The 16,492-nt window shown below is 42.2% G+C and overlaps 1 protein-coding gene across 7 annotated transcripts in view; it reads right to left on the reverse strand.

Moving 5' to 3' along the window:
* Positions 1-10,530, reverse strand: part of CNOT1 (CCR4-NOT transcription complex subunit 1) — a 119,973-nt gene extending 109,443 nt beyond the window's left edge. For all 7 annotated transcript variants that reach the window (XM_049865048.1, XM_049865045.1, XM_049865049.1 and 4 more), the window contains exon 1: positions 10,392-10,530. The gene's annotated coding sequence lies outside the window, so the exon portion shown is untranslated. The remainder of the gene's footprint in view (positions 1-10,391) is intronic.
* Positions 10,531-16,492: the final 5,962 nt, after the last annotated feature.

Here is a 16,492-nt window from a genome sequence, read left to right on the forward strand (position 1 = left end):
ATGAGAAAAGATAGGGATAATTTTCTACAGTCTCCATTTTAAGTTGGCTGTCTTTAAAGTCACCTTCATTAACATCCTTATTACTTCCCCAACTAAAACTCTGCCCACAATAATGCTAATATGGCTTCCTGAGCCAGTGACAAAATTAGTCACACAAGACCTACAACGTAAAGTACATTATACATTGCTACACAGTAGTCACTCTTATACCTGAAACAAATTCCATGAAACTATGAGTAATGTACCCTGATTTCCTACTATACGCCCTTTTTAATGCTGGTGTTACCCCCTAAATTCACAACCTACAATTTAAAAGACAATACGTTTAGCTATTACTATTTTGTCTGAAAAGCATACACATTTCAAATTTAAGACAACAATTTTAATTGTGAACGGCATTTAACCTATCTCTAAAAAACCAGTCTGACTCATGGCAACACCATGTGTCAGAATAGAACTGTGCTCCATAGGATGCTCAATGGCTAATTTTCAGAATTAGATTGCCAGGCCTTTCTTCTGAGGCATCTCCCAGTAGACTCAAACCTTCAACCTTCTGGTTAGCAGCTGAGCATGTTAACCATTTGTACCACCCAGGGGCTACATACATATCACTAAGAAAGTTTAATTTACAGCATTTTTTCTAACACAATGCTTTCTTATGACAGATAAGTCACATCCCAATTGCAGAGATGATAAAATATAGAAAAATTATCTTAAAAATCAGTGAAATATAATATTCCTTTTCCCTATGTAGTCTTCTTTCCCATGTACTACTGTAAAATTAAAATAAGTTTGTGACTGGTGATTTATACCAACAATAATTTTATCTAAAATAAAATAACCAGAACAACAAATCTGAACCTCAAGAGATTTACTGGAATAAACCTGAGGGCAATATTATCTCCAAAAACGTTTTGAAATGTGTGGGGGGCTACTGGCATTCAGTGAGATTCAGAGATGTAATAAACATCTTGCAAGGAAAACAGTACCACCAATGAAGAACCATACCGCCCAAATGCTAATTGTGGCCTTGGTGAGAAAATGGCCTTTCTATCCACCTTCTACAGGGTGGGCCCTAGATTCGAATACCGCAAGATTGGCTATCCACAAAGTTAACACAAAGCCAAGCACAATTAAAATCTATCATATGATAAGAAATAGTAAACAGCTTATGTGAAGTGCCTACCACAACTACCAGAGTAACTGTTTATGCGTAAGTACTATACATATTCACCCAGTCAAGTATTTGTTGATCACCTACTATGTGCCAGGTACTTGGGATATATCAGTGAACAGACCCATATCCCTGCATCTCACTGGAGAAGACAAGTAATTCATTCAAGAATTTCATTTTACTTGGATCCACAATCAACGTCCGTCTTAGTCATTTAGTGCTGCTATAACAGAAATGGAAACCCTGGTGGCATAGCGGTTAAGTGCTACAGCTGCTAACCAAAGGGTCGGCAGTTCGAATCCACCAGGCACTCCTTGGAAACTCTATGGGGCAGTTCTACTCTGTCCTATAGGGTCACTATGAGTCGGAATCAACTTGATTGCACTCGGTTTGGTTTTTTTGGTTATAACAGAAATACCACAAGTACCCACTTTAACAAAGAGAAATTTATTCTCTCACAGTCTGGTAAGCTACAAGTCCAAATTCAGGGCACTGGCTCCAGGGGAAGGCTCTCTCTCTGTTGGTCCTGGAGGGAGGTCCCTGTCATCAATCTTTCCCTGTTCAAGGAGCTTCTCAGGCACAGGGACCCCGGGTACAAAGGATACGCTGTGCTGCTGGTGCTGCTTTCTTGGTGGTGTGAGATCCCCCTCTCTGCTCGCTTCCCTTTCATCTCTTGTAAGATAAAAGGTGGTGCAGGCCACGCCTCAGGGAAACTCTTTTTACACTGCATCAGGGATGTGACCTGAGCAAGGGTGTTATATCCCATTCCTGGTGGCGTAGTGGTTAAGTGCTACGGCTGCTAACCAAAAGGTCGGCAGTTCGAATCCACCAGGCGCTCCCTGGAAACTCTATGGGGCAGTTCTACTCAGTCTTATAGTCGCTATGAGTTGAAATCAACTTGACGGCAACAGGTTTGGGTCAGTGTAGAAATCTCTTTAACCACAGGCAGAGATTATAACACATAGGAAAATCACAAAATGGAAGACAACCACACAATATTGGGAATCAAGGCCTAACCAAGCTGACATTTATTTTGGGGGGACATAATTCAATCCATGACAATGCCCATGAAAGCAGAAGAAATCAAACAACGTATTGCACTGGGCAAATCTGCTGCAAAAGACCTCTTTAAAGTATTAAAAAGCAAAGATATCACTTTGAAGACTGAGGTCATCCTGACCCAAGCTACGGTACTTTCAATCGCCTCATATGCATGAGATAGCTGGACAGTGAATAAGTGAGACCAAAGAGGAACTGATGCCTTTGAATTATGGTGTTGGCAAAAAATACTGAATATACCATGGACTGCCAGAAGAACAAACAAATCTATCTTGGAAGAAGTACAGCCAGAGTACTCCTTAGAAGTGAGGATGGTGAGACTTCGTCTCACACAGTCTGGACGTGTTTTCAGGAGGGACAAGTCCCTAGAGGACATCATGCTGGGTAGGGTAGAGGGTCAGCAAAAAGTGGAAGACTCTCAATGAGACAGACTGACACAGTGGCTGCAACAATGGACTCAAACGTAGTAACGATTATGAGGATGGCATGGGACCAGGCAGTGTTTTGTTCTATTGTACATAGGGTCACTGTAAGTCAGAACCAACTTGATGGCACTTAACAACAACAACAACGTATAATACCAACGTTTTTTGGTTGCCAGGGTCCTTGGGGCCTGATAAGAGATGACTAAAAATTCAAAATGAAATTGCAGTGCAATGAATTGCTTTTATATGGCTCTTCTAGCCATGGTCTTGTAATGCCCATGAAATGATTAGGTGGAACTATGCAAATAAAGTGTATAAAACTCTTGCCCAGATTGGCTGGGATATGCAAATAAGGTACCCGTGATTCACCAAGGGTCAGTTTTGCCATCCCACTAGGCTTAAAAAAAGCTGCTTCCAGAAATTGAGTTGTGAGGACCTCAAAACCTTCAAGATCCAGGAGCAAAGCGTGCGTGTCCTTTGGAACCAGCGTCCCGGTGCTGAGGACCTCCTTCCTAAGCCCAGGAGACAGATAGCTGTAACACTAGAGGTAGCACAAGACAATGAGAAGCGGCAGCAAACAGGGCCACAGAGTCCAGCAGCAGAGAAAGAGTAGAAGCAAAACCAGGAGACTGGCCCAAGATGGCATGGTGGGCTACCTGGCCTACACAGCAAGGCAGCTACAGCGGACTTGCCGACCTACTGAGCAAGAGAGCTGAGGGCCTTTGGGCAAGAGGCTTCGTGGTGGAGTGGGTGCCTCTGAGCACTTATGACAACAGGGGTCTGCTGCGGGCACAATGAAAAGAAGCAGTCCTGACTGAAGAACTGTACCCTGAGTCATTCTTTTTTTTTTTTTTTAATTTCTCATGCAAAAATGTATATACATACTGTTTCGTGACATTAGTCGCAATCCCCACAATGTGACAGCACACTCCCCCTTTTTACCCTGTGTTCCCTCCTGAGTTGTTCTTGATCCTGAATTGTAACCTGTTACTTCCTTAATAAACTTCATAATTTTAAGTATGGTCTGTGTTCTGTGTAGCCACTGCAGCTAATCATAGAACCCGGCAGAGAAGTAGAGAGTGCCATGAGAGGGAAGGCTGGTGTTAGAACTGGTTAAAAGATTGGAGAGGGGAGGTATGTGTGACCTCTGCCTCATAGGAATCAGCCTTGGGCTGGTGCTGATCTTAATTCTCTCCCCCCGCCCCAAAGAAGTCAGATGAGGTCTACTACCGCCATCTCTACAGAAACATTTTCAGGTTATTTTTGCATTTTATCTTTGGACAAATACCCTGTACTTCTGTGCCTTTAGTATAGTTGTCTGTTTTAAGGCAAGGGGCATATTCTCAAACTATTCATGGCACAGTAGTGGGTGCATACACGGTACACTTACCTCTCCATAACCCAAACTACAGAGATGTGAACAACCCAAAACATGGGAAAAGAATTTTTTTTACACTTAGGAATGCCTAGTGTAAAAAGTTTCCCCAAAACCCAACTAGCAAGGAGTAAGGAAATGTTCAAGGCCATAAAGGTTAGCTAGCAGTTAATCAGTTTGAAACGAAAACTTCACCAAGAATGAAACAAATAACTGAGTCGACCTGGTTCAAATACATAAGCTATGTCACTTTAAACAAGCAATTTATTGTACTCAGTGTAAAATAAACTTAATGTTAATAAACTTTTAAGAAATATTTAATAACCTCATACGTATCTCTAAGTATTTTACAAATACTAATCCAATCCATAATCCACATAACTCAAAATACTGTTTGCAGGTGTTAGCAAATAAATCCCTTATTTTCAAGGACTGAGAATGTGAAGAGCCAGGGAAGCCTGTTTACTCCAAAATCAGAAAAGAATCAAGTTCCCGATCATAATCAACTGGAGTATTCGTAAGTATTTTCTTATAGCTTTTTAAAAAATTAAGAAGTTCTGAAGTACATAATATTCATAAGCTTGTCAGATAATAACAGTATCCTTCTTGAAACTACCTCCTTTATTTAAAATTAGAACTATACCAAGAGAAAACAACTCAAATATCTATCAAAATTCAATTTACAATGCTGAAGAACTTTTTAAAATTTAAGTTCCTCCATCCTTAGGAGGCCACTGCAGGTTCATTACAGAGGTTAAGCAGTGACCCCTCACACTAATTATAACAGGAAAGACTGTCTTTATGTCACACCCAAGCTTCACATTTCCATACTGAAGAGATGAAAAACTCCAATCACACGTCTTGACCTCCAGAAACTTCCGGGAAAAATCCCGAATCTGCTTTGGTTACAACTAAGAAAACCTCATCCAATGAAAAAAGTTAGAGTAAAGAAAACTCTCGTTAATTCAAGTAACTGCCAACATGTAAACAGTGTAATTCTGTAGATGTATTAATATAGTAAACTGTAAAATCCCCAACTACCTTCAGAGATTTTAGTTGCACGATGATAAACTTTGTGTTTTTCAAAAAGCAACTGGTTTAGAATTAACAGTCTGACAAAGACTGGAAGAACCCCCGAAACTATGGATCCTGGATGCACTGTTAACGCAGAAGTGAAACCATTCCGGAAGCCCACTCTTCAGACAAAGATTAGACAGGACTATAAGACAAAAAATAATACACATGAGGAATGTGCTTAAGTTCAATCAGATACATAAGACAAAATGGGTAGCTCCTCTCCAAAGGCAGGATGAGAAGGGAGGAAGGGGCAGGAACTGGTTGAATGGACACAGGGAACCCAAGGTAGAAAGGGGGAGCGTGCTGTCACATTGTGGGGATTGCAACTAATGTCACAAAACAGTGTGTGTATTTAAAATAAAATAAAATAAAATAAAAAAGGCAACTGGTTTAGTTCCTAAAAGGAGCCCTAGAGGCACAATGGGTAAGCGCTCAGCTGCTGACTGAAAGGTCAGACGTTGGAAACCACCAGCCGTTCAGAGGGAGAAAGATGCAGGGAGAAAGATGCGGCAGTTAGCTTCCATAAAGGTTTACAACCTTGGAAACTGTATGCGGCAGTTTTACTCTGTCCTATAGGGTTCCTACAAGTTGAATTTGACTCAACAGCAATGAGTTTTAGTTCACAAAGTTATGTTCTACATCCTAGTTTGGTGACTAGCACCTGGGGTCTTACAACTCTTCGTATCTACTCATCCAGAGCAAAAGAGAAAGGAGCAAACAAAAGAAAAGTAAAAACTAGTCTACAGGACAAATAGTCAACTTGAACCACAGCCTCATCTACCCTGAGACAAAAAGAACTAGATGGTGCCCAGCTACCACTACTGATCATTCTAATCAGGGCCACAAGAGGTGGACACTGATTGTGGAATGGAAAAAATATGTGGAACAGAACCTCAAACACCCCCCACCGCCCAAAAAAACCCAGACCTACTGGACTGGTTGAAACTGGAGGACTCCCTGAGACTACTGGCCTGAGATACTCTTCAAACCTTGAACCGAAGCTAACCCAAGGTCATCCTGTAGCTAAGTAACAAATTGGCTCAAAAAATAACTACTATCACGCATAAATACTGTGCTCCTTTAAAAAAAATCTATATGAGACCAAACAGTCAATAATTAAAACAAAGATGAGAATGTAAGGGGGCAGAGAAACTAAATTAATGAAACAGAATACCAAAATGGAAAAAATGAGAACATTCACGCATTGTGAAGAACATAACCAACATCACTGAACAACTTGTGTAGAAACTGTTGAATGGGAACCTAAACCTAACACAACAAGCATTATTAAAAGAAAGAAAAAAAAAAAAAGCGACTGATTGACCATACAGGTTCTCATTTTTTTGATGAACTATCAGATACCTGGATCTTTTATGTCTTTGTATTAAACTCTAATAATGTCACAACTCAAGTTAAACAGTATGAAAAGACAGAACATTAGGCTAGAGTAGGAAAACCTGACACACTCAGCTTTGCCATTACTTGACCTTAAATTAGTCACCTCACTTTCCTGGGCTTCAATTTCATAAAGTGATGGCAACAAAATTCTGAATGACAAACTTCCAAAGTTTAATTATCTAAAAAAAATAACAATTATAAATATATAGCCATAAGAGAGAGAATCCACGCCCTGAAAGAACAAAAACAAGACATACTGTTTCCTAAGAATGCCATGGTCTATAAATCTACCGAACTGTATCAAATGAAGTGCTATTCATTCATAAATCTGGGCAATGTTTACATTTTGAGGAAGGGGAGACTCCTTGCCCACAGAAAATTTACAGGCATACAATTAAGTGAACTTTCCAAGTAGTCTTTAGGAGGCCAAGAGAAATGTGAAAAATCAATTTGGCTAAGAATGATCAGGAAAGATTAGTAGACAACACATTTGAGTTTGGACTGGAATGAGGGATGAAGTTTTGGGAGATACAGATGACGGGGACTTTCCAGACAAAAGGGGCAGAGATGTATCTGGAGACAACTGTGTAGCAGTCTTTTGTTCACATAGCACAGAACATTAATGTGCTGCTACGGACAAGGAGGGGTCAGCCCTTCTAGCTCCAGATAAAGGTATCTGAAGGACTTCTGAGCAGAAAAAGGATATTTCCAAAGGACCAAATTTGGAAGCAAATCGGCAGTAATATAAAGAATGGTATTCCTAGAATCTTTTACAATTATAACGTATTCACATGTTATCTACATAAAAAAGAAACCCAATAAACAAATGGACTGGAAATGGTACTGGACATTAGTTAGAAAGCTACTGCAAAAAAGATAAAGGGTCTGAAACTAGACAAAAACTATTCTTACAACAGATCTATATAAAAAAGTAACAATTTCAAAAACTAGGAGCTATAAATTGAAGACTTGAGTGACAAACATTCAAGCTAATTTAATCATCTAAGGGAAAATGTTGAGCTCTTAATATGAATCTTAAAAACATTAGGATGGTGTATTTCAAAATATGCTTTCATCCCACCTTCTATTTCATATCGTTAGTTCAACATCACAAAAAACTCTCCTGCATACAATTTAATGTCTCAATCAACATTTTAGACTTTCCTCCTAACAACATTAAACATTTCTTAAATCCACCCTCTACACTCTGAAAGGCTGTATTTCCTTCAAACCTCAGAAGAGGGTTGCAGATTAAGTCTACACCTCTAATTGCTGACTTCTTAAAAGAATGCTTTTCAATGAAGGATTTAACTGTTTCGTTACATTCTTGCAAGACTGAGTGAAAAGTATGTTAAAATAAACTATTATGTACACAGGATGCAAAAGGTTTCCAAATGATTTTAGCTTTGAAACAGCTACTAAAAAATTGTGAGCAAACAGAAAAGGAACTGCTGGGATTTTCTATATATAAAGTCCTAAAATAAGGCTCAGTGGGATGCCATTTTGAAACTTCCCAGCAGGAAGTTCAGTTTGGTCAGAGGGCTATTTAAGAAGTGCTTCAGCTAATATTTTTGATGACTTGAAAGCTTTCTTCTTTTACAAAAGAATATGTCCAGTTAGTAAGGCACAGCATTTCAAAATGACTAACAAACATTTTACAAAAATCAGTGTTTTAATTGGAATTATTGTAGACAAATTGGCCAAAGATTTATCTAACAGAATGAAATAAAAAATCAAGTTTATAAATACAAGCTGGAAAAAGAACGTTTCTTCTAACTAGATCAGCATCTAACCAAAAACATACTTACAAAAATCAACATCAAAGATAATTGTGAAATTAGTCTTTAAAGCATGTTTTGAAGAGGTAGTAGGCATCTCCTTTTCTGGCTTCACATAGTTTTGTTTTTTATGATTTAATCCAAAGTTTAGAGAATGTCGAAGTACTTAACCTGAGATGATCCATGACAGGGAGACCAGGATTTAAATCTTCAGTAGAAATTTAAGAGACTAGGAAGAGCCACGGAACCAGGGAAGAGCATTTCAGCTCTGTTCCACCACAGTGCCAGAAAGCTTGCCTTAAAACTCCTAAGACAGACTCGGGGGACAGTAAGCGTGTTAATGGTGATGGCTGAACAACATGATGAACACACTTAATGTCACTGAACTGTACATGTGAAGATTGTTAAAATGGCAAATATTTTGTTACTCAGAGTATAAAAAAATTTTTTTTTTAATTTCTAAGACTACAATGTTAGGTAAGAAAGGGAAGTATTTTCATTTACTGGTCAAGTCTTTGTTCCTTGATTAAGTCTTTTTTAAGTTTTCACTGAAAGTCTTGGGGCCCACTTGTTGAAAAAGGACCAATCCTCCAAACAGATTTTATCAACATGCTGCCATTTCCGTCAAAACACTAGATGCCTAAGCTTTATGTATCATCAACCCATTTTCTTCTTAGACAAGGTAACAATTTGCAGTGTCCTAAAATGTGATTCAACTGTTACCATACAGCTTATTAACAATTAAAATACTGTACTACCAATCTTTGGAAGGCTAAGAATCTCAACCTGGGTCAAAGATCACTAAAGTATTAAATTCAAGTATCCCTTCTAAAACAAGTTTGTTCTTAATCTGTTTGACCTACTTGCTAATTTTTTCTCACCTTCCCCCATTTTTTCATCCATGTATCCCTATCCCTATCAAAGGGCCTGCCATAGAGGGAGTGTTCAGAATTTTTTCCTAAAAAAAGTACTCGATTATATTTCCTAAATTACTAACTGCTTAAAAAAAAAAAACAAAAAAACCCAGTCACATGCAACAGAGTTATAGAGAAATAGGCAGAAAAGCAAATAATAGAGTCCTAAGAAATGTGACATTCGACTGAGTGTCTTCAGAGGGATTTAATTGTAATATAGTTTCTATTAAGCACAACATTTTCAAACACATCGATCAGTATTTGTTTTGCTCTTTAACCCACAAAGCTTACTACTCGTGGGGGTGGTATCTGTACTAGCACAGCTGGATGAATTCTGCAAGGGGGAAGGATACCGGGGGAAAAAAGGTATTATTTGTGTGTTCGGCCTTAAGTAACCCCCGTTAGATCTGCGGCAAATTTCTCACCAGCAACTGTGGCCTACAAGCGTTCTCTTCGCTAGGGGTGCTCCCCGCGGACGGGCAGAACCGCCACTATTGCAGACAGCCGGCGGGTGGCTGGGGGCGGACGGCGGAGAAAACTGAGCGCACAGGCGCGCGAGCGGAACAAAACCTGTGGCCAGAAGTAATGAGGAAGTGCTCGCTCCCGCCCGCCCCTCCCACCCGTAGCCACCCGAAACATGGGGGATTTGACAACGTGCTGGGGGCGAGGAGGGGACTCGCAGATCCAGGTACACGGAGAAGAACCGGGAGCCCACAACTCCAAACACGGTCCCCCTGTCCACGGAAGTAGGCCTCGGGGGCCGATGCCCCTGCACCCATTCGGGAGCCCAGAGAGGAAAGAACAAGTTGAGGAGACTGGTGGGGTCTTAGGAGATGCAGATCGCGCGAAGTGAGGCCCAGTGGCCCAAACTGCCGCCACCGCCGCCGTCCTCGGAGCGTCCAGGCCCGGGCCGGGGGCCACCCCGGCTCTCACCCCGCGCTCTGCCATCCGTTTCCCGGAGCTTTCGCGCTGGCCTCTTTTCCTTAGGGCCCAAGCCTCCGCGAGTCGTAGGGGCAGAGTCCACCCTCCCCTGCCTCGCCACTTTCCCGGCCTGGCTGCTCCTCACTCCCCAGAACTCGGGCAACGTTTCCAATGGCCCCAGGACCACCCCCGTGCCTTTCCCCACCGGCACTCGCGTCCCGTAGCTGACCAGGTCCGCCTACGGCAACCCCAGGCTCCAGCCAACCTCACCTCACACGGCTGCGGCGGCGCTGGACACAGGAAACTCCTGGGTCCCCGACTCCGGCGCTCCTCGACCCCCTCTTCGGTTAACTCCGCTTGTTTCTCTACAAAATGGCGCCGAGGTCGCGCGCTCTCGTCGCGGCCTTTCCCCTCCCCGTTCCCATTTCATCATTCGTCGCCCGCCCGAGGGGGGATGGCCCCAGCACCAGCCAATGATCGCACCCGTCCCGTGGCTCCCGCCCAATCACCGACAGGTGCCCGCGGATTTAAACCAATCACACACTATCACTTGCAGAAGTCTAGGAAGAAACCAGGCTCCTGCTAGCAACTACCAATCCGGACTCCCACTTCGCAGGGTTTGGCCAATTGCCTCTCACAAGTCCCCAGGGGCTGGAGTTGGAGCCCTCGCGCCTGCGCTACGGGCGGGGCCAATGGGGATACGGAGAAAACTTCGATTTGTGGGTTCGTGTACTTCCCACCCTCGAGGTCTTCAACCAATAGGAGCTTGGCATTGCCTCTAAGAAACAATAAATAAGGGGGGAAACCCACAACCCTTCACTACCCTGCGCGGGAACTACTTTGAGTTGAAGTGAAGGGTCTTCCCCACTTTCTCTTTTGAAGTGTCGCAGGGCTTCCCAATCTAAACACCCCTCTCCCCTCCTGTCCCTTTCCTTAGAGCGGAGTAAAGTGGGGAACGCCAGCTACCAGGAAGCAAGCCAGTATATGACTAAAGCGGTGGCGCTCTGCACCCAGGGACGAGTAGTTGCTTTCTAGTACCCACCCCGGTTCTTGTCGTAAAGAGGACGTCTTTGACGTCACTTGCGGCGCCCAGGGAGGAGCAGTGCATCCTGGAGAATGTAGTCTTCCAGATCCTGCACCTGGTCATGATTTGCCTCGCTTTCGTCGAGTAACTTCTAGTTCTATGTTGAAGGGGTGCCCTACGGAGACGTAGGAAGCCCAGGTCCTCTTCCTGGATTGAGCTCTGAAAGCTATATCAGAAAGGATACCTGTGCTCTTTGCTGTCGGGAGAAAAGGTAGAGAGACTCATCTTCTGCTGTGATTTGTTATCTATAGTAAAAAATATAGTTCGTTAAGATTTCCCTCTTCCCACGCCAGCATGGGAGGTCTGGGAAGGAAGCGTTGACTGGCTCTTTTTCAATTCGAAAAAACCTATCCCTTTTCTCACCCTATCTTCAACCTAGCCATCTGTCTCATACTACCTTTTGTGCTTAAAAAAAATAAAATTTTTTTCGACACCTGCCTTTCTTTGCTTGGATGCCGAGTCTTTGCAGCAAACATTTATTGAACGTTTTTTCTTTTTCTTGTGTTTGCCAAGCAACTAACTGTATGAGGCTCAGAAACCCCATGTACAGCAAGAGCAAGGATCACTTCAATCTTGTTCGAAGCTGTATTCCCAGCACCTGACACAGCGCCTGGCACATAGTAGGCATGTGAGCAAATAAATGTTGAAAAATCAGGAAATGGAGAAATGGACTTACAATATTATAATGTTTAGGCCCCTTAAACAGGCCAAGTATGGGAATCAGGCCCTTTTCTACGTTGCTGCTGGTACTAAAAAATTGGTAAAATCTCTATGGATAGAATTTTGGCCAATTTTATCGAAACTGAAACTTCACAGAGTCACTAGCCCAGTAATTCCATATCTAGAAATTTATTCCACAGCTGAACATTGCAGATGTGCACAAAGAGGGATGCACAAGAATACTCACTGAAGCATTGTTTATGGGAAGCAAAAATTGGAAACAGTAGGGAAGTGGTTAAATAATTGTGTGGTACTGTCATACAATGAATTATGAATTGTTAAAAAGAATGAAGTAAATCTATATGTACTCGTATGGAATGGTCACTAAGATTTATTGTGAAAAAAATTATTAGGTGCAGAACTGGAAAAAAAAAGTAGCGAACTCAGAATGTTACATTCTTGTGGGAGAAAATAACTATATATTCCTATATTTAAAAAAAAAAAATATTTACATGTAACTAAATATGTAAAAAGATTCAGAAAGATACACCACCTCAACTGATACCAGTGGTTATTCTTGGAGTACCTGGTAGGCATTGCTGTCACGTCGATTCTGACTCATAACCAGGGGCTGGTTACCCAATAGGCAAAGTAACAATTTAACATTTTTTCACCACACCAAAGATTCTGCTTCTGGGTATGGCTGGCATCTCTCTCTCTCCCAGCCCACAGCACCTTCCTACAGAATCAAAGCCTCTTTTCAAATTTACAGGGGTGGATGACCCAGTAAGCAAGGTAAGCACTTACTAATCTGTAGTGAACAATTTCACATGGATTTCACATCAATTTCACAAAACCCGTGTGAAATTGTTTACTACAGATGATCTGGTAAGCAAGGTAAGCACTGTGCTTACCTTGCCTATTGGATAATGTGCCCCTGCTCATGGCAATGCTATGCGTTACAGAGTAGAACTGTTCCATAGGATTTTCATTGGCTCTGATCTTTATTACAGCAGACCACAAGGCCCTTCTACCATGGTGCTGCTGGATGGGTTCAAACTGCCAACCTTTAGGTTAGTTGTCGTTAGTTGCCCTAGCTGAGCACAAACTGCGCCACCCAGAGACCTCATTCCTGGGGAGAGGAGTGAAAATGAGGAAGAATAAAGGGAACTTTTGCTCTTAATTCTGTTATTGTATTATTTGCATTTCATATAAAAAGAATGTATTCATGTTTTGTTTGTGTCATTTCATATAACTTTTAAAAAGAGATAGAAATTGAGACCCAAAGAGATCAACTAAAATCAGCTCTGTAATCCTGCAACTACTAGTAATTGAAGCCTCAAACTTAGATCTCCTGAAATACAGCTGAGTTCCTTTCCCCCACTTCAGCCTGTGTGCCAAAAAAATGGTCTGCTGCTTTATACTGAGGCTGCTCTAGACCCTTGAGCCCACTGCCAGCCCTCCTCCGGAGTTGCTGCACCAACATCACTCCTAGAATTTGACCCACATGGGGCACACTTGAAGGCAACCAAGTACCTAAAGAGTTCACACAATAGGCTGGCGATCAAAGTCCTTCAGCTTATTCTCATCAGTACTGGTGGCTTTTATCTTTGCTAGGAAGCTAGAAAGTCCCACAGAATGTTTACAAATGGAAAGGGGTAGGGGAGAGCTGGTACACCTCCTCCTTTTACTGAAAGACAAAATAGTTAGAGATCACACCCAGACAAACTGTTTTACTAGAAACCGTCACAAAGGTCTGCATCATCTTATAATTCAGCAATTATGTGTACAGGAGCTCAAAGGTATTTAGAAACAAGACATTTCAGCCAGCTGTTAGTTACGCACCTGGCCTCTTTCCTTCCCCTTTTCCTACCAGGTCTTCACCCCAAATTAAGTGTACATAGGAGGCTCTGAAGTAACTTTACAAACTTTTCATTGTTTCCCAAAATAACCTAGAGAGGAAAATATAAGTGCTGGGAACAAGAGCTTTACTTAACTGGGTTAGGGATAGAAGTAAAAAAATAACTAGAAGACAAAGGACTTGCTTTGAAACCTGTATAAACTGTATTATAAAATGTTTGGAGGTGCTTGGAAAATGGTGAGCAGAAATACAAAGCCTTGTTATTCCATGTATAGGAGCCCTGGTGGTGCAGTGGTTAAGTGCTCAGCTGCTAACTAAAAGGTCAGCAGTTTGAACCCACCAGCTGCTCTGCAGGAGAAAGACGTGGCAGTCTGCTTCTGTAAAGATTATAGCCTAGGAAACCATATGGGGCATTTCTACTCAGGTCTCAAGGGTCAATGAGTCCAAACTGACTCGACAGCAACCAGTGTTAGTTTATGTTTCTATTACCCAGAACCAAACCTGTTACCATGGAGTCAATTCCAACTCATGGGGACTCCATGTGTTACAGAGCAGAGCTGCTCCATAGGGTTTTCTTGGGTGTGATCTTTACAGCCAAGGTGCTCCTTAGAGCCAAGGATGGCAAGACTTCGTCTCACATACTTTGGACATGTTATCAGAAGGGACCAGTTCCTGGAGATGGACATCATGCTTGGTAGATGGTCAGGAAAAAAGAGGAAAACCCTCAAAGAGATGGATTGACACAGTGGCTGCAACAATGGGCTCAAGGATAACAATGATTGTGGGAATGGCACAGGACCGGGTAGTATTTTACTCTGTTGTACATAGGGTCGCTATGAGTTGGAACCAACTCAATGGTACCTAACGACGTTGTTTTTAGGGGTGAAAGTATTACACCCTCCTACCACATGCTAAGCACTTTACATGCTTTATCTCATCCAAGCCTTAGGATTCTGCAAGGTAGGTATCGTGTTACTCCTTTTTACAGATTTTAGAGAGGTTCAGACACTTCCCCAAGATCACATACCTAATCAAAGGCGTAGCAAGGGTTAGAACCCAGGCTATCTGACCTCAGGGCCCACATCTCAGTCACCATGCTCTAAGCCCTGGTTTGGAAACCCCTCTGACTGGGTGGCCTCTAAGGTCCCAGCTGTAATATTCAGTGGCCCATCGGTGACCATATATTTTTCAAGTAAAAAAAAATCAGATGTAAAAATAAATAGTTAAAATGAGATGCGTAGTCTGACAGAGGGTTATACGTTGGTCAGATAAAAAAAAAAAAAAAATTTTTTTTTTTTTTTTTTTTTGGTGCTGAAAATACTGTGTGGCTGGTGTTTTCCAGGTGAGTTTACATTTGAATTCTTAGATTCTTTCCATAACAGGCAGTTTTGTTTCACGATGATGTGGGAAGCTTCTGTCTTTTTTTTTGAAAGGTCATTTCTCCTTCTGCCTCTTTTCCTGAGAGATAAGGAAGGAGCTAGAGAGGGAAGGGGGAAGACCACAGAGCATCCCTGGGTTGTGATTGGTTTAGGGTTATCTGACAATGGTTGTGTGTAAAAAAAGTTAGGGCAGATCTGAGAAACCTCCCTGGGCTCTAGACAGATGAGCAGACCTAGAATTACTCCTGATGGACCCAGGGCTGGACAGAGTCTGTGACTTTACCCCAGCTTTCTGTGCCTTCCCTGTGTGCAGAACTGATACTAGAAGTGATTGCCAGAAGCCTGGACCCTCGGCCCCTGCTGTTCATCCTCTGCCCAGGGTTGGGGGGGGGTCTGTCATCATTCTTCCCACTCAGGGTTCTTGCCTTGGCAGATGGTCATCATTTTGTATTACAGACACTTCTTTGGATACTATCTCAGCCCCCAATTTATACTTAACATCTTTTGCCTAGCACCTTTCTCTACCATCATCTTAGGGATTAGAGAGGTAAACTTAGAGAAGTAAATCTCTAGGTGGCATCGTTGTGGGGAAAAAAGAAAGCCTAAACCGTTGCTGTCAAGTCGATTCTGACTCATAGCGACCCTATAGACAGGGTAGAACTGCCCCATAGAGTTTCCAAGGAGCGCCTGGTGGATTCAAACTGCTGACCTTTTGATTAGCAGCCGTAGCACTTAACCACTACACCACCAGGGTTTCCTCATTGTGGGGAAGGAGACAAGAAGTTGAGGTTTGTCCCCCAAACTGGTCTTTACCACTCTGTATCTCCCTCTCTAGGTTATAAGTCAATCAGACATTTTAGTCTCTTCTAAACACAGTGTATGTAGACTGTTAGGAGTCTGAGAAAAAGGGGGCCTCTGCTTTTAAAATGCTTATAATCTCTCTTTGGATGAGAAAAGGCCAGGTCAAGTCATAATTTGCAAGCAGTTCTGCAACCTACAGAATGAATGGGCCCAAAATCTCAAAGCTGAAAGACAATGGAGAATACTTTTACCAGAACTCTTGCAGGAAATGTAGTTTAAAGTAACACCTCCTCCCTGCACCCAGAAAGGTGGGCTGAACAGCCAACTCCACCAACTCGAAAAGGACTTTTCATGACCTGGGGTCCCTGAACTCTCAAAGGGCCACAAGGCACTATTGGGGAGGGTAGAGGGGAAGGCCTGTGAACAGCTTTCAGTATTTCAAAAAGCATAACAAAATCAGATATTTATTTTTCCCCACCCCACCCAAAGCTACAGCTCAAAACCAAACCCGTTGTCATCGAGTTGTTTCTGACTCAGAGTGACCCTATTGGACAGAGTAGAACTGCACCAATGGTTTCCCATGGAG

This window comes from Elephas maximus, chromosome 21, assembly GCF_024166365.1.
Source record: "Elephas maximus indicus isolate mEleMax1 chromosome 21, mEleMax1 primary haplotype, whole genome shotgun sequence".
NCBI lineage: Eukaryota > Metazoa > Chordata > Mammalia > Proboscidea > Elephantidae > Elephas > Elephas maximus.